Raw genomic sequence first — 19,056 nt, 5'->3', positions numbered from 1 at the left:
ATCAGTGAACAGTGGGTAGGGAAGGATCTACAAATTGTTACCACAAAATATTTTATATATTTAAAGTTTGATACTAACCTTTTCGAGTTTGATGATATCAATATCGACATAGGAATGTAAATAAATGCTGAAAATTCTAAATGCCTAAGAGTCAAGTCAGAGTATGGACTTGGCATTTATGTGATTTTTTCTAATAAGTACCCGGAGCTTATGTACCTAATATGTGTTTTCAACTTTCAAATGAACGCATCAAAAAAATGCAAAGTGAGCATTAAATTTTAACGAAGATTATAAAACCAAAAGAAATCATAATTTATTATAAAAGTGACGTAAGTTTGTCTTAAAATAGTAATTATTTAACTTCTCTGCACCCAATTACTGTTGCAATGTAACCGCAGCATCACTGGTATTTTTAACGGGCAATTAATGGCTATAAATTTAGCATAAACGAATGTGGCATACAATTTGGAGGTTAAACGATGTGTGCGCCGGAAGAAGTATGTTATGTGTTTAATTGCTTGGTGTTAGGTGAGATGCTTCGCTGACTTATATTAGCATAGCACATATTTTATTCGGTACACTATTTTAAGTACCTGCGTTTCGTGATGTAACAAAAACACTTGAAAAAGAAGGGTTATTTTTGTAGTCTGTCTTTTTGGCGCTTCTAGCATTAAGCCAAACGGCAAGATGATTTTTGGTTGGTTTTTAGGAGCATTTAATGAAATTTCAATGTTTGTGAGTTGACCGAGCGTTAGCGAAACTAAATCTAGGTAGCTTGGGCAAAAATGTTTTCTTATGTCTGGATGTTCTCCACTACAATTTTCGCAATTATCAACCAATTCTCGTGAAATTTGGTGAGCAGGTTCGATAATTAAATAGTTTGTTGTCGATTCAGTTTTTGTAAATTATTCAATATCGCGGAGCCATACATTTATTCAATTTTAAGTTTGCTCGCGAGATCAACAGCCCACAGAGCCACTAGGTTATTTAGGTCAAATCATGCAAGTTGTAGGTACTAAAATCTAGAATATTAGAGGCATAGTGTATAGCTTCATAACCTCGGTGGCAATAGGACTATAACCATTACACTGGTCATATAAACTCTAATAAATAAACACGACTTCATCGAGTCTTGTCAGCTCGTTACATTCGTTTTGATGAGTAGTTGATGACTATTCGAAGTACAGTTGGCAATAAAAACTGCATTGCAACATTAATTGCATGTAAAAATAAAAATACACAAGTAAGTATAACGGGTTGGCAATGATTGACTAGAATGTCATCTTTTCGCGGATTAGCAAAGTACCTAATATTATTATTTTCGTGCGTACTTTATGAAACACATGTTTTGATAACACAGAAGAACGTTGACACGACTTATTTTATGCATAAAAACTTGTACAAATATGAAATTTATTACTTCATAGTTTGTTGTGCCCTCAATATATGGAGGTGAATGCAGTAAATTCGTGGATCCTGTCGTGTCGTTTTTAATTAAAGCAATTTTCTGTATCAGTTAAGTGACGTATTTTTCTCACCGTATCGCTTGCAGGTACGACTAATTACTATCGGTAAAGACTATAAAAAGGCGCCATGTGACTGTTTTATTCATTGTTTAGTTTATAACTTTAGGTCGTTGAATCGGTGAGGTAAAGTGGTTTACCAATACACATATCATTGTATCTTACGTTACGTGATTTCATGAATAAATGCTAAATTAATTGGTTATAAAATTGTTATGAAATTAAATATGTATATATAGGTGTTATTTATAGTTTATAGTGACTAACCAAAGAGAACCTTGAATTGGGCAACCGAGATACATTGAAACAACGTCAGATTGATGTTATAAATCGTATCTTAAGCCGACCACTGATTAACAGGCCGCCGGACGATATCGCCCAGTCAGTTAGAACAAAAATTTGACAGTTCCGATCTATTGACCGGCCGTTATCGTCCGGCGGACTGTTAGTGGTCGGCTTTAGATTTTGCTATTTGTCAACTTGCAACGGTCCCACTTAAGCTTACGGTACCATTTTGCTGAACATAGCCCATAACTTCTAAGTCATCTTCCCTAAATATAGTTTTTACCGGAGTTACACATGGATCCGCTTGGGCAAGCATTAACATAAAACTATTGATTATTTCTCAATTGGGACGCGGAGTATTCGTACTTGGTAGGAATATTAACGTCATAAAAATAACATCAGCGGCGGGTAATATACCGTTCAATATTAGCATATATTTGCAAGTGTGAGGACACTGCGGTTATGTATCTACCCATAGAAGAATGGTGATTATTTCAATGTGACCAAAAGTCATATAACATTTTTTGCCCCTTACGACCTCAGGAATGCGCGGTTAATATCTTTGGAGTTACTCAAGCCCACGGTGTATAATTTAAGAGTAACATTTTTGGATGTGTTGCAAATATCGTACCTACATAAAATAAAACGTGTCACATTAAAATGAAATATAAATAAAATAAAATTTAAAGTACAATCTATAAAACTAAATCCTACCTGGCTCAAAGGTCCCCTTGGTCGTCGGTCAAATCGTTTCCTCGCTGAACCGCAATGGAGACCTGCTGAACCAGATACGAACAAGAGCGTGGATCGTAGCCCTATACATTTGTAATTAATAGGTATTATAGGTATAGCGTCTATTCAAACTAGCTATAATTATGGATCGGTAATTATTTAGCGATATCTACATGTAACTCAAAAAGAACCACCCCACCCACGTAGCCCACATGCCAATCGGTAACGCTCCATAGCGTATAGCGTAGTCATCTCTCTCTATCTCTCTTCCATATTAAGTAGTGCGACAATGACAGTTGCGTTTTGTTCGCTACGGAGTTGGCTACACGAGCTGCCCTGCATTAACCTTTTGACCGCCCAAGACGTCATATGACGCGCGCGGCTACAGCCCAATATCAACCTTCATGCGTACCTAAAAGGTTCACGATTACGCGCCGCGTACGATAGGCATGGTGTTCAAAAGGTTAAAGCTGTGTGCAGGGATTTATTAACTTTACACATCAAAATAATTCGACCTCCGAAAATACCTATATATACATATCCCATGTACCGAAAGAGAGTTCAAAAATCTTCCAATACGTAATCAAAAATCCATGCAAAAGGCCACTAAACATATTATGAGCCTCCTTATTGCGTATGGTTAATATGTCAAGCGTTCTCAGAAAGCTCGTGTCAATACATACAAAGTCACTGCAAATGACTCCATCGTGGCCTCAAAAAGCATTAGAATCTAACTATTGCGTCACTTTAGTTACGTTCGGAATGAATGAAAGACCTTAATGCGTAAGTTTTGAAGGGCTAAATAAAATTGGAAACGCATCAACATGGATTTATGGAGATTATGACATGACGAAATAGGTACTATTCAATTTTGATTGAACAACACACCGAATATAATTTCAATGTTTGTATCGGTTCATGTAAAAAGTAACTTTAAGGCGATTGGCGCTCAATATGTTCATACAAGCAAGACGCGCTACGACCTATTTTTTTTGGACGAAACAGCATATTTCATATTGAAAGCGCAAATATGCTGTCCTCGGCGAGGGCTACATATTTGCGTCGTTTAGCGTCGAAATGCTGGGACCGTGAGGACCAAGCGCGAAATCTCTGTTTAAATAGATATCCCAGCGCCTTGTGGATGCCTCTGGAGACCAAAGGGCTGGCAGCTGCTTCGGCCAGACAATAAGTCTGGTCATCCAAAGGGGTAATGCTGCCAGTCTTCTGGGCACCATAACACATAGTGACGACCGGGGGTGCATTTTTTAATTATAAGTTTATTTTAGATTTTATAATATAAGTAGTTTAGTTATTTTATTTATGTATTAATTAATTAAGTAAAGTTGTAAGGGATTTTTAAACGCGACTGATTATTTAAAACTGCCTTAATTTCCACTAATCTAACGACATGATTGACCAGAGAGCCCAGTCAGGAGCCAAGCTTTGACTAACACACACACATTATAAGTACTTTCGCTTAATAATTAGGAAATAATATATGCCCTTTAACTTTAGCAGTATATGCAAAGTGTTTATACTACCATATTGTATGCGTGTGAACACTTTTTGCTCCCGATACCATCGCGTGTGTATGCTACCATGAAACGTCGAAAGGTCGTATGTGACAATAACATTCTATTGTCTGTACGACATTTGAAAGAATATTAGAACAACTGCATGTAGGTAAATTATTTGGAGCGCTGCAATGCTCAACAGAATTCTGATATAATAAGATATTAAGTTTGATTTATGAGTGATTGGGGTTTTTGTTAAATTATAGTGTGAATTGTATAATGTAGAAGGCTGAGACGTGAATCAGACTTTTGTCCTAACATTTTCTTCCTCGCGTTATTCCGACATTTTGCCACAGCTCATGGAGCCCCAGGCTTCCACTCCGCTGGGCAACAAATCCCGAGAATTGGCGTAGGCACAAGTTTTTACGAAATCGACTGCCATTTGACCTTTTAACATAATAGAGGGTAAACTAGTCCTTATTGGGATTAGTCCGGTTTCCTTACGATGTTTTCCTTCACCGAAAAGCGATTGGTAAATATCAAATGATATTTCGTACATAAGTTCCGAAAAACTCATTGGTGCGAACCGAGGTTTGAACCCGCGACCTCCGGATTGCAAGTCGCATGCTCTTACCGCTAGGCCACCAACCTATATTCACCCCGTAAATTATTGCAAGTGACAAAAAAAAAACAGCCTGTATTATTTTTACTACAACAATAACTGGTTAAAGAACTAAACATCTACGACAATGATATGAAAACATTTCGGTCATACGCAGAGTTATATGAGAACTATGAACTCACACGAATCAATCAACTTCTTTAACCAGTAAAAACTTTGATTAACTCCTCGATTGGCAGAAACACATTACCCTCCTTTAACCAGCTCGTTGTCATAACTCTATTGAACGAAGTGAGATATAAAGATAAGAAAATACAATTAATGTGCACGAGCATTCACAGACGTTATGCAAAATCTGGGAAAAGGATCCGCCATTGTTACAAATTTGACGTTTTGAAACCGGTAATTTTGAACTCGGCGCTGCGGTTGGTCAATGAAGATAACAAGCATTTACATGAATGATTGTGAGATCATATTTAGCTAATGATTATGCTTTAAATGGTTTCAAGATATGAAGTAATGCATTTAATTCTAATCAACTGTGCCGCCCGTCTTTTTAATGAAAAGAAAACTCTTTGACGTCTTTTATTCTATCCTTTAATTACGATACGTAATTATGTTTCATTATTTACGTTATATAATAAAAAAAGTATTATTTTAGTTGACTCATAAAAAAATAATGTAGCTTTACATGCCAGCATGCCACTTAGCAAGCTTTCTGGGTCAAACACAAAACTGTACAGTTCTGACAAAACCGCAAGTTTTCTCTCCTGTGGACAGTAGTTAACAGCTTGTGGGCATGAAGGTAATGATTTTATCATATTTATCCAAATAAAAGGAATATCTTTTAATGTGGATTAGGGTTAAATAAGAAATTTTACCTTTATAGCCCTTAACTTTTGGGTATGTCTACAGGAAAGACGTGAACACGGTTTTGTGTTTGACCCTTCTAGCTAGGTACTCGACTGAAAAGCTCTCCATTATACCACGATTGTATTAAATACTATTAAATGCAGCTTTATGTACCTATAATTACAAACAAAATCGTGTACAATTAAATAAATGTGGCATAAACGTCTGAACTATAATCTGGGTTACGGTTAAACAAGATGTATAATTGTTACCTTCATCCGACAAGCGATTATGATCTAAAAATAAGCTTGTCCGATTATGATGCAACTTTCCACGTAACAATAGCTGCGAAAGGTCAAAGGTTATTTTTTAGACTTTGAGAACTAAATGGTCATGGGTTATAGTTGTTGACTAAATTAGTACAATTGAAGACTTATTGTCTATTGTCGTTGCCCAAAGACAAAGATTTCGGAGTTAAGCCATGGTCAAACTAAGTAGGTAAGTGAATTTAATGTATACCAACTACAGCTAATAACTACTAGTACTTCGGATCTCGTATTTCATAAGACTAAAAGCTTAACTGAATTTTTAGATGGCGTTATTTTATATATTAATATCTCGGAAACCGAGCTTTGATCGGAAAACATATAAAAACTCAAAAATGCGCGTTTTCCCTGAGATAAGACCTAGCTAGATCAATTTTTCGCCCCCAAAATCTCCATATAATTTTTTTTATCGAAATCGTTAGAACCGTTTCCTAGATCCTCGAAATATATATATAAATATACAAGAATTGCGCGTTTAAAGGTATAAGATTATTATTTGACGACCGGTCTGACCTAGTGGGTAGTGACCCTGCCTATGAAGCCGATGGTCCTGGGTTCGAGTCATTTTATTTGTGTGATGCGCACAGTCTGAGCTCCTGAGTCATGGAAGTTTACTATGTATTTTAGTATTTGTATATTATATATAACGTTGTCTGAGTACCCACAACACAAGACTTCTTGGTCTTACTGTGGGAGTTAGTCAATTTGTGTAAGAATGTCCCTATTATATTTTTATTTTTATTATTTGTGTCCTAGCAATGTCCAAATTGCGCAACATTCTCAAAATATCCAAAATTTCTGGAAGCTTTCATGAGTAAATTCTCATGCAAGCTTCCACTCAGAAAGTTCCCGATCAGATGAAGATTTTTTACTCAATATTTACGTCACTCATTGACGTCTATATCAACTGTCATCAAACTTGAAACTAACTGTAAGGTTTGGTAATAAACGTGCAGGAAAAAATACTGCTTACATTTCATGGGAACTTTGCAATTTTTGAAAATTGTCTTTGGCACATTGCTAAAGCTAGCTTACCCAAGATACCTAATTAATTTATTTATTCTATGGAAAACTAGAAAGTACTTACAGGAAAAAACTTCACTTAGATCAAAAAATATATTAGATACCTACGTATTTAAAATAAATAAACTTCATAATATCTTCTGATAGCGCAATTTCGGACTTCACAAGAACTAGAAGATCATTTAAAATTAGACAAGCTGTATCATCGTCGACACACTTCACTAACCATTCGTACTTCAACGTTACAGCAACGAGATAAAGTGGTCAGTGCAGTTGTCAGCACATTGAATCATAAGGAAGAGTAACCATAACATAATATATCACATTGTGCACGCAAACATTATGTCACCTTATGTTATGTTTAGACTTATTACGATATGGAAGATCTGAAGTCAAATTGTTTGTCGTGCGAGTCATTACCTATTGCCTACATTTTACCGGTTTCCTAGTATAATTTGGTCTGAAGCTTCGTAAATAGAATATGCAATTGGAGACCAGATATATACTAGTCCAGTATAATTATGATTGGTAAGCTAAGCCAATAACAGCCCACAATTGCATGAGCGACGCAAGAGCATCTTAGATTAGTGGTTGTTTAACCTAATTATTCGATTGGACTGATTTCAAGTTGTTTGTGATTTCGCAAGCTGTTTGTTTCTGGTACTTGGGTGGTCTATTGGGAATAAGGATATGTAATTATGCAAGCTAATGCCATTATGTGTGTGCTGCATCGCTTGTATATGCAAGATTAATATTAAATAAATTAGCGCTGAGGTTACCTCTCCGTATAAAATTGACCGATGTAATTTCATTTTACAGACGTGATGTTTCTTAGAGAAACTTAATTTCTGCTGTGTGTCGAATAGTCAACTAACCTTTGAAGATAAGTCTAGTTAGGGGTCTATGTTGCTATGGTGAAAATTTGACCCAATACTTAAAGTTACTTGAATAACTGCTGCAAAAAGCAGCCCAACACCAAAAAACCTGTAAATAATGACTTTTAAAAACGATCCAGAGCAAATATCTACAATGTCTTTCGAATACCGGATCCCTTTGTTTGACATAATTATTGAAAGTCACAATGTAATTATTGTCAGATTATAATTAGTAATAATTATGAAACCGCTACCTTCTCAGGATTTTCGTAAGATTATCCTTTAGATAGGTTAGGTTAGGTTTGTTTTATGGCAATCTTGATAAGTTACGCGTTTCTGAGAAAAAGTAAATTATGACTAACGAAAATGCGGACAAACAGTACATTATGACTTTAACTTTATGGGAAACAATATAGACCCTTCGAATACCTTATGTCATCGACAACAATAAATAAATATTAATGTCATAATGGAAAGTATTCCTACACACGACCCTTAAACAAAATGTCAGATGTAAAAGCTGAGAGTGTTAGCGCGCACGAAATGCCATAGGGTACCGCATAGAGACATCAAAAGCATCATTACAGTCACACACATATATCATTAACAAGCCTCGGGCCAATCCTATCACTAAATTAAGTAAGTAAGTAAGTAAGTAAATATTCTTTATTGCACCAACAATTATACATTTTACATACATGTAAAACTACAAATGAATTTTAAAGGAAAATAGAACCAGGTAACAACAGGCGGTCTTATCGCTAAAAAGCGATCTCTTCCAGACAACCTTAAGCGCCAAACACAACATCACAATTTGCATAAAAGTTGTATAGGTACAGTCGCCATCAGATATATCTGAGCGGCCAAAGTGCTCACAAATATCTGAACTTGCCTTTATAGTTAAGGCGGTAGAGTGCGTGTTCAGATATATTTGAGCACCTTGGCCGCTCCGATATATCTGATAGCGATTGTACATACTCTGTAGGTACGTGTTTACACTTGGAAAAACACTATTTTTTTTTTTTTATTAATTCTATAAAATATCTTACATTGAACTAAACAGAAAAGTGCCGTGAAACCCTGTCGGGTTTGTATCGACACTCCATAAAACCATCTATCCTACAAGAAGTCGGTGGAAGCAAGTAGTAGTGTTAATTAAAATGTAACTAATTCATTCAAATCCAATGTTTTATATTTCTCCTCCTAGTCTATACTTCAGCCTATATCCGTCCCACTGCTGGGCACAGGCCTCCTCTCATGCGCGAGAGGGATTTTGGCTATAGTCGCCACGCTTCTTCGCAATGATTTCGTATATAAGTTCCGACGTATTCATTGGTACGAGCTAGGATTTGAACCTGCGACCTCCGGACTAAAAGTCGGACTTCATATCCACTCGGCCATCACCGCTTCGCATTAAAGTGTAATAAAAATATAAAATATTGTTGGTGAAGTTATATTATTGTTTTACAAAGTTTGATCGTTCAATCTCCATTGTCGGATCAGTTGTATAACGTCATCATATAGTGATTTGACGTAATATAGTGCTTAATAAGTTTCTACCTGCCCTGCCTAACTAAACCTGGAACTAATATTTGAAAAAAAAACAGACAATATTCCAGCATAACACTTATAAAAAAAGCTTATCAAAGTAAGTAGGGGAAAAACACATACAACTTTAGAAAATCTAATGTCCCAATGGCTAGTAGTTGCCAACTTTATTCACTTCAAGCAATAGAGGTGACTGGCTATTAACTATTAGACTTAGTCTATCACACACTAGGACGTTTACCTTACCTACTTAGAAGTCGGAAATAATTCCGGCAAATCATAAAATACATCTCATTTAACTCGTTTCAAACACGCGACAGACCAGTTTTACGGCATAGCACGTCCTTCGATGCACATTAAACCATTATAAATTGCATAGTGCATCACGGATCAGCACGGTGGGTTCCAGGTTCACTTTCGCTGACCCTCGCCCCGGCCCGCCGCCTTTCGATTTCACCTGGACTTATGACACTCGGAAGGAAGCTCCGCGTGTGCCGAGGTTGTTTCTATTATTGTAGAGTAAGCTGCAGAGATAAGTAACCCCTAAGTAAACAAGTTTTTATGCAGGGGAGTTATCTCTGCAGTTTACTGTTTTGATTGACATCTAACTGCAAAGAGGAAATATGGCTGCTTTAAAGAAAACCACGGTATATACCTACAGATATATTATACACTCTGATTAATCTTCTAATAATAAAATAAAGATCGCTCGATCACTCCTTAGCCGCACATAGTGCATATGTTTGTGCTGGACAATAGCAACAAAAATTAAAAATGTGCAGAATAGCTGTAAATTATTAAGAGGGAAGAATAGCTTTGCTATCCTAGCGAAATAACGGTATTTTTTCTATGAAATTACACTTTGGGAGAAACTAACTAAATCTTTACAAATCACTTTGATTTTGATGTCGATCGCTTCAGCATAATATATTGTAGGTTTATTGGTTTCGTTTTTTTTATAATAAAAATAAAATTGCAAATTTTGAAAAAAAACGAAGACCTATAAACCTAGTTTTAGTTTCAAAATTTTTGGAGAATAGAAAATATTTAGAAGTGGAATAACATTTTCTCTTTTTGTATGGACGTATAGACGACAATAACGACGTAACGACATTTTAGACGAAGTACCTTCCTACAATACGACCCTAAGATGTTAGATATAATAGCCAATTATTTCTAAAATTTTAATTGTTGTAGTGCTTAATTAAATTTTCGTTAATTAGGTTGTCAGTTTCCGCATATTGACTTACCTTGTCATAATCCATTGTAAATTATAAGTGACCTTCCCAAAGCATGCAAATTGGACATTTAATAGCAATAAAATACGCATTGTTATAAAGAAACTTAATTTACGATTATCATCCGTCATATATCTTTCTTTCAATGCGATCTATTACAATTCGGACCTTATTTCGATAGTGTCAAGTTCTTTTATTGAATGGTCGTCACGAGATGAATTTATGATGATCTGTCGTATGATGATAATGGTACAAATTGCGTAATGATCGTCACGATGATTTGAGCTAATGATATTCGAATAAACCTAATGTTTACTTCATTTGTTTGTATTGTGAAGGCCTAGTTATTGGGTCAACCGTGATACATAATAAAACACTTTCGATTAGTATTTATCTATTTTTCTACTCGTCGATTGTAGTGGTTTATTAAGATTTCGTATACCAAACTATAATTTCATGTATGGGCTTCCAACTCAACTATAATATTAATTTCGATATGCTGTGCTTTTAGTCAATTATAAAAAAAATACCATATACGTGCCGCCACGTAATTGGTAATTTTTTTTCTCGCGCTCTCATAGAAAAGACTAAACGGGGGACGAGCGGGCGGGGGACTTCGCGCGTTTATGTCTTTTGTACTCATTTTTGTCTACTGAGATACTTGCCCATTTTCATTAATTATTTAGGTTTCATAGTAAAAAAGTATTATTTTATATGACTCGTAGAAAAAGTATTGTATACAATAGTGATATAATCAAGCTTCACTAGACTTAAATCGATCGGGATATGGACCGTGATTACCTTTTATATTGTCAAAATATTTTTCATTTAAAAACTGTTATAATCAAGTTTTTCAATCTCTCTATTATATCACGATTATATAAAATACTATAATTTATATATAAATAATAAATAAATAAATAAATATAAATATTATAGGACATTATTACACAAATTGACTAAGTCCCACAGTAAGCTCATTAAGGCTTGTGTTGATGGTACTTAGACAACGATATATATAATATATAAATACTAAAATACATAGAAAACATCTATGACTCAGGAACAAATATCCATGCTCATCACACGAATAAATGCCCTTACCAGGATTTGAACCCGGGACCATCAGCTTCGTAGGCAGGGTCACTACCCATTAGGCCAAACCGGTCGTCAATACCTATATATATCAATCCCTATACCCAATAATATATATGTCAATACCTATGTATATTATTTAGTCAATCTCGAAAACTGCTGAAGAACCACAAACCTCTCTTCTACATTTAAAAAGTTATTTTCTCTCTCTTTAATTTTAGTCTATCAGTTCCTTCTCGAGACCCTTCTAAATGAGCCCAAGATCGAAGTGTTTTTCATCGAAGAGTTCCTTTGGCCACCTTTCCCCTTCATTATTCACGAGTACCAAGGTTTCCGTTCTACCAACAATATTTCCTAAATATCTAACAGTCAATTTATATTGTTGTGATGCGATGAAGCAACTCAGAACTTTTGTCCAATGGAGACTACACAATTATGTTATTAATGACCATTTTGATTGAGCAAGTGGTGAGGCATTGTGCAGTTAAGATTAGGAATCCACATATCGCGATACGATATTCTTTTATGAAGTCAGCGAGCATGTCAGTACCCCTAGTGTAAATTTATTCGATGGCGTAATGTGACGTACGCGTTTGCGTTAAGTCTCATTTTGTATGGGATTTAGAGTTTCCAAAACGTTCCGCTTGGCGCGCTGTTTCTAAATAAAATGAGACTTAACGCAAATGCATACGTCACGTCCCGAAAATTATTTTTAACCCTCGAAGCAAAGTAAGGGGTAAGTTTGAAATATGATGTAACCTATGACTGAGGTGTCTTGCTTATGAATATAGTACGATATTTGTTACCTATCGTGTTATTATACCACGAACGATGTACCTAATCATTAGTAAATAATAACAAAGTTTCGAGTCGAGTTTATTGGTCTGTTCTGCCTGCTTAGCCAACTTGGCAATCGTTAACTACCGATTGGCATGTGGGCGACGCGGGTAGTCCATATAGATTTGTTTCTGTTTACTCAATGGGATAATTTTCCATCATGTGCGCGAAAAATTTAACATAAAATCTCACTCGGAAGTCCAAACAACGTTAAAAAACTAAGTAGCATTAGGATACCTAAAGATGCGATAATGTAACCAAGAAGATGCTAATAATGAAGATAGATGCCTAATAATCATGATTTTAAATCTCACTTTCTAAGAGTCTCGATAATTCTCTATAATCGGTAGTGAATCTTCAATGAAATCGTAAGTGGTTATACCCCGTGCGTGTTGACTGCACTATGGTAATGACCCCATCACCTCAGTTTTAAGAAAAGACGTATGTCACTGAGAGAGTGCATAGACATACGACTTATAAACGGTTCTGATGGCTAGGGGAAAACGGCTGACATTTATCGGATACTGACCATTAGATAAACGTGCAACAATTACATATAAGTACATATATATTTCTAAATAGGATCTCGAGAACATCACTAACGATTTAGATACAAAATAAAAGATATGGTCTTAGAAAGATATTTTTTTTATCTATAATTAATTAAAGTTTTCATTTTCAAAAGTTTTCTGTGTCACTCGTATCTTAATAGGGAAAAATCGTTTTTAAAGACTAACTAAGTTTAATCTGTAAATACTTATTAGAAGCTATGCATTAAAAATTAGAATTTTGACAAGTCAGCGCAGCGACGCAATCAAATTGCATAAAAATTGCAACATTAAGTAAGTAAATATTCTTTATTGCACCAACAATTATACATTTTACATACATGTAAAACTACAAATGAATTTTAAAGGAAAATAGAACCAGGTAACAATAGGCGGTCTTATCGCTAAAAAGCGATCTCTTCCAGTCAACCTTTAGGTATCAGGAAATTTAGAACTCATACAAAAGTCAACAGGTAGTGCAAGGAGCTAAATATGGAGACTATTAAACACAAACACACGTACTACTTATATAACTATTAAAACAATACCTAATATACTAATAAATATACAATATAATATAATACAATATATATATATATTTATACTTACACATATATAGTAAGATAATGCGTAGTTGACAGAAGTTTTCATATATTATTGACTCAAATAAATCTAGGCAATCTAAAATTTACCTAAAGTTTAAAATCCGCCAAATTGAATAAAACTACTTAAACTTGATGGAACGTAAGGTTCCTTATAGGTCTTTGGTTGGTTAGAGAATAAAATCTGTCATTGTAAAACTAGAATAATAATAATTGGTGAATAACCCGTAAATGTAGCTGATTACCAGCCTAATAATTTCGATAATAATAAATATTCTTTATTGTACACCACATATTGAAAATGAAAATTCAAACAGAATACAAATTACAATTAGGTAACAACAGGCGGTCTTATCGCTAAAAAGCGATCTCTTCCAGACAACCTTTGGGTAGCAGGAAACAATAACTATACTTAATTACAAGCTTATATTTAACTTGTAAATAAAGAAATAGATGTATTGTTCGAGTCAAATCTTGCAAGCTAAATAAGACCCACTTCCCATACTGATGTAAGTTGGGCGACAATGAAATATTATGGTACCATCGAGCTGATCTGATGATGGACACAGGAGGTGGAAGAAGTTTGCAACCCAAATGTGCTTGGGTTTGCCAGAACTCAATGAGTACTAGTTGCCTGTTGAAAGAAAAGTCAGCGATAAAAGCTTGTATAAAAAAAAAAAAACTTGTTTTATTAGTTTGTTATAATTTCTGTAGAAAAAGAAAATACGAACTAGAGTATAATTGTGATGATTATCCGTGGATCGATTCAGTACAATCCGGCAGTAAAAACTGAGGCGCGGTCTCATGGCCTCGTTGTCTTCATTCTCAGGGTACTTGCCGAAGACACATTCATACGTAATTGTCATTTGTAATTGCATTCTCGATACGCTCATAAATCAATATTGTTGAGTACCGAGATTTGCAGGTGGGTCAAATAGAAAACTGTGTTCACGTCTTTCCTGTTAAGGGCTATAGAGGTTAATTTTCATATTTAACCTTTATCTACATGAGAAGGTACTCCTTTTATTTGGATAAGTATCATAAAATGATTACCTACATGCCCACGAGCTGTTAACTATTGTCCACAGGACAGAAAACTTGTGTGTCCGTTAGAACTGTAGTGGGTTATTAACCTTTATTTACAAGAAATAGTAGTTGCTGTGTAAGCATTTTCATTATAAATAATAAATTGGTCGGTTTTTAGGGTTCCGTAGCCAAATGGCAAAAAACGGAACCCTTATAGATTAGCCTAAATAAACTAGTGGCCGTGAGCTGTTCACCATTTTGTAAAATTTCCAAAAACTGAATCGACAAAGTTACTATTTAATCATCGAACATGCTCACAACATTTCACGAGAATCGGTTCAGAATTGCGAAGTGTAGAAGAAAACATCCGGACATACGAAAGCATTTTTGCCCAGGCTGAAACAAAGACCTTCGCTAACGCTCGGTCAATAAGTAGTACAATTTAAATCATAGGTATGCATATTTAGGTATCTATATTAAAATTTGAATTCAAGAGTTGCACTTTTGAAAGCATTTGCTTTCAATTGATTAACTAACAATTTAGTTGAGCGAGGAAGCTGCCAGCTCTTTTGTCCCCTGTAACGTCAACCAATACGAATAAGCGTTGCGATTCAGCGAGGAAATGCTGCCAGTATCTTTGGCACTATGCCCCAGGGGCCCTCTTTAGATATAGATTTTTAGTTTTTTATTAGTTTAAGTTTGTATTGTACCATTATTCACATTTTTCTGTATTTCAAGTAAATAAATATTTACAATTTAGTTAAATATTAGAATTATTGAAAAAAAAACATTTAAGACTGTATGTATGTATGTATAAAGCTACCTACATAAGATTTAGGCACTAATATCCATATCGTAATTGTTACGTATTAACTGAAAGCACTAAACTCACCTTATTATTTCTAAACTCAAGGCACGGAAGAAACAAGTCGTCAATTCACAACACTAGTCACCCAAATTTTTCAACCTCCGAAAAACTGAAAAGAACACAGTATCAAGCGAACGTGTGGGACTCGAATGCACGCGTGCAATCCATAGACCACGCTTTTAACCTTTTCGTTACGTTTACCTCCACCATAGTTAGACCTTCCCATTCAAACACCGCTACATCTACGCAAGCTTTACTTAAGCTGGCAAACCTACCAACTCGACATGACCTCTTGTGAAGAGAACGCAACTAACTAGAAAGGGATCTTCTGATTATGGCTGAGTTGTGCGACTTTTGGGGGGGAGGAGTTGACACAAATTAATGAAGAAGCAACAATTAGCGAGACGCTTGGATTTAGATTTTGGGTAAAAGAAACAATGGGAGGGAACTTAATCTCGGGTTGGACTTTAATTAAGTGTGTTCGAGGTGCCAATTGCACACGGTTTGGGCTATTAGCGAATTGTTTGGGTTACTAAACTGAAAGCACACAGTAATTTAGTAAGTTAGCATGATTCTATCTTTTATAAACTGCTGATGGTGAAAATATTGATTGATAGTGATGGTTTGTGATATGCAATAAACAATTCATTCATTCATTCATTCATTCATTCATTCATTCAAATACGCAAGCCAATATTTAAATTTATGCCGATGGATATTAACAAACTAAACATCAATAAATTTGTTGGAAGTTCAGATGTAATGATCTGTGTTGGTAATTTCACCATCTGAGTATAGTTCTAATCAAAAATATGCAAAGTTACGAACTGTCCATTTTATTTCCTGAAAATAAATTATTTAATTTAGATAAATATAATGAAATCTCATGAGAGTCTTTTATACACCGTGGGCTGGCAAAACCCGACAGATTTTCACCACGCATTCCTGAAGTCACAAGGAGCAAAACATGTGATATGAGTTTTGGTCAAATCCGACAAAAAATATTATATTTGACAATAATTTTATTTTGCGTTTTCTGCACACGTCACGTTATTCCCTTTTAAATCTTGGTGAAAAAACATTACAATGAATAAGTACATTTTTTATTATTATTAACAGATAAAAACTTGCGAGTTTCCTTTAAAACTTTAACGTCTGTCAGTAGGTATGTTTAAACTAAGTCACATAGTGGGAGCATTGCAGCCAAAAAAGCGTTTTTCGCAAAGTTATTACAGAAACCAATTTTCACAAGGATCGTCATTATCTCTAAAACAAGACCAATTACAGAAAACTTTGTATGACATTTTAGTCTCTAAATGTGATCAAGAATACACCTTTAAACTCGGTCGGATTTTAACAGCCCCCGGTGTATAAGTAGGTTAATTTACAACCGTATGTTAAACATGTTACATGTAAAATTGTACATTGTATATTTTGCTGCAATAAATTACGTATGCTCTACTGTGTAAGCAAAGGAAAGGGTAAATTGTAAGCAACGAATATTCCCCTTTCTTATCAGTATACGATGCTAAGCAAAGGAAAGGGTAAATTGTAAGCAAAGAATATTCCCCTTTCTTATCAGTATACGATGCTAAGCAAAGGAAAGGGTAAATTGTAAGCAACGAATATTCCCCTTTCTTATCAGTATACGATGCGAAAGACATCCATGAAATTGCTGAGGGTCTTATGTTCTGATGTCTTTTTAAAGGACACATTCCAATCGGATTTTGAACTTTTATAAAATCATAGAAATCATCGTTTCGTCCAACCGTTCCAAATTAAAGCAATATAAACCTTACTATTTTAATCGTCAAAAGTAAAGCATCACACATTTCTGTCACACAACAGGGGCCCATTTCTCGAACGGTATTAGAATAATATTATTAGTCTTCGAACCGTCAAGTTGTATTAGTTACCATGACAACACACTAATAATAATAGACTAATAATGGGGCCCATTTCTCAAAAGGTATTAGTCTAATATTATTAGTGTGTTGCCATGGTAACCCATACGACTTGACAGTTCGTGGACTTATATTATTGGTCTAATATCGGTCCAATAAATGGGCCCCGGGGCTTCATTTCTCGAAACATATTACGCTAATGTTATTAGCGTGTTGTCATGGAAACCCATACGATTTGACAATTTGCGGATTAATAATATTAGACTAATGCCGTTCGAGAAATGGGCCCCTGAATGGCTTTATTTCTCAGTGCTCCATAGGCCTACCTCTATACAGACATCCTTGATCTGGGCCATTTAAATATTATGTCAGCGAGATTATTCAAGACAATATGTGTTTAGAAAGGTACGGTCACGGTCATAAATATGTATACAAACTTCTACCGTATCCCAAATGACATATGGTTAAAATGTGCGTATATGTTTATGACCGTGACTATAGCCAACAGACCGGAGTTGAGATAAAGTATGTAAATAACCAGTTAACCGGCAATTTGGCTAAATTAATTGTAAATACGCGTGAATACTCGTAGTGCAATTTCTTTATAATCTAGTAGAGCAAGTATTAAGTTAATTTGTTCCTCAACATTAATTCCTAGATAATTTTATATTTCCGTTCTCTTAATGAAGAATGAGTCCTTCTCAGATTTAGGTTTCATTTATATTGTCTTGTCCGATATATAATTGTATGTTCTTTGCCGAAAGTCAAGAATTGTGAATCGCCACAATTTTGCTAATGATTTTAGGGTTCCGAACTCAACTAAGAACCGTTATAGTTTTGCCATATCCGTCTGTCTGTGATCATTACTGGTAGAAAGCTGGCAAATTGGCATAAATATATAAGTCAATCATATCGATAACGTGGTAAAATAAAGAACGACAAACTTTCTGCCTATGAAGCCGATAGTCCCGAGTTCAAATCCTGGTAAGGGCATTTATTTATGTGTTGAGCACGGATATTTATTCCTGAGTCATGGGTATTCTCTATGTACATATTTAAATATTTGTTATATATATCGTTGTCTAAGTACCCACAACACAAGCCTTATTGAGCTTACTGTGGGACTTAGTTTGTGTAATAATGTCGTATAATATTTATTAATTAAAAAAAAAAAACAAAAAAGCCCTTGTACCCTTATGGTTTGGGATGTCATTGAACAGGTCTTTCACGCTAACGCTACGGACGCTAACTCAACTATAATAACTCCATTACGAAACGCTTTAGAAAACTATCAGGCCAGTTGGAACGAGACTGATATTGGAAGCTAGCTGACATTCGCGCGAGTGTCTCGCTCATACTAATACTTTTGGGGACATGTCTGAGCGAAATGAATGCGCGAATGACAACTAACTGTTTGATGTCAGTGCACGTATTGGCCTGTTCACGTCTCACCGTGGTCAAGAGGACAAAACCAAAGAATATAACAAAAGACATCAACGCGTTTCTTTTTAATGCAAAAGTATTTCGTTGATGTCTTTTATCCTATCCTTTTATCTATTGAGATACTTATCTAATTTTGTGTAATTATAGTGATTTACAATAGTGACATTATCAACCTTTTAAATCTCGTACCTTGAA

General features: G+C 35.1%; 1 protein-coding gene across 4 annotated transcripts in view; it reads right to left on the bottom strand.

Moving 5' to 3' along the window:
• Nucleotides 1–16,133, bottom strand: part of LOC133530285 (mastermind-like protein 2) — a 28,330-nt gene extending 12,197 nt beyond the window's left edge. For 3 of the 4 annotated variants that reach the window (XM_061868175.1, XM_061868174.1, XM_061868176.1), the window contains exon 1: nucleotides 15,539–16,133. The gene's annotated coding sequence lies outside the window, so the exon portion shown is untranslated. The remainder of the gene's footprint in view (nucleotides 1–15,538) is intronic. The other variant, XM_061868173.1, reaches the window with a different exon arrangement.
• Between the last annotated feature and the right edge of the window lie 2,923 nt (nucleotides 16,134–19,056).

The sequence above is a fragment of the Cydia pomonella genome, chromosome 22 (genome assembly GCF_033807575.1).
Source record: "Cydia pomonella isolate Wapato2018A chromosome 22, ilCydPomo1, whole genome shotgun sequence".
NCBI classification, from domain to species: domain Eukaryota; kingdom Metazoa; phylum Arthropoda; class Insecta; order Lepidoptera; family Tortricidae; genus Cydia; species Cydia pomonella.
This window is presented reverse-complemented; position numbering and strand designations above follow the sequence as displayed.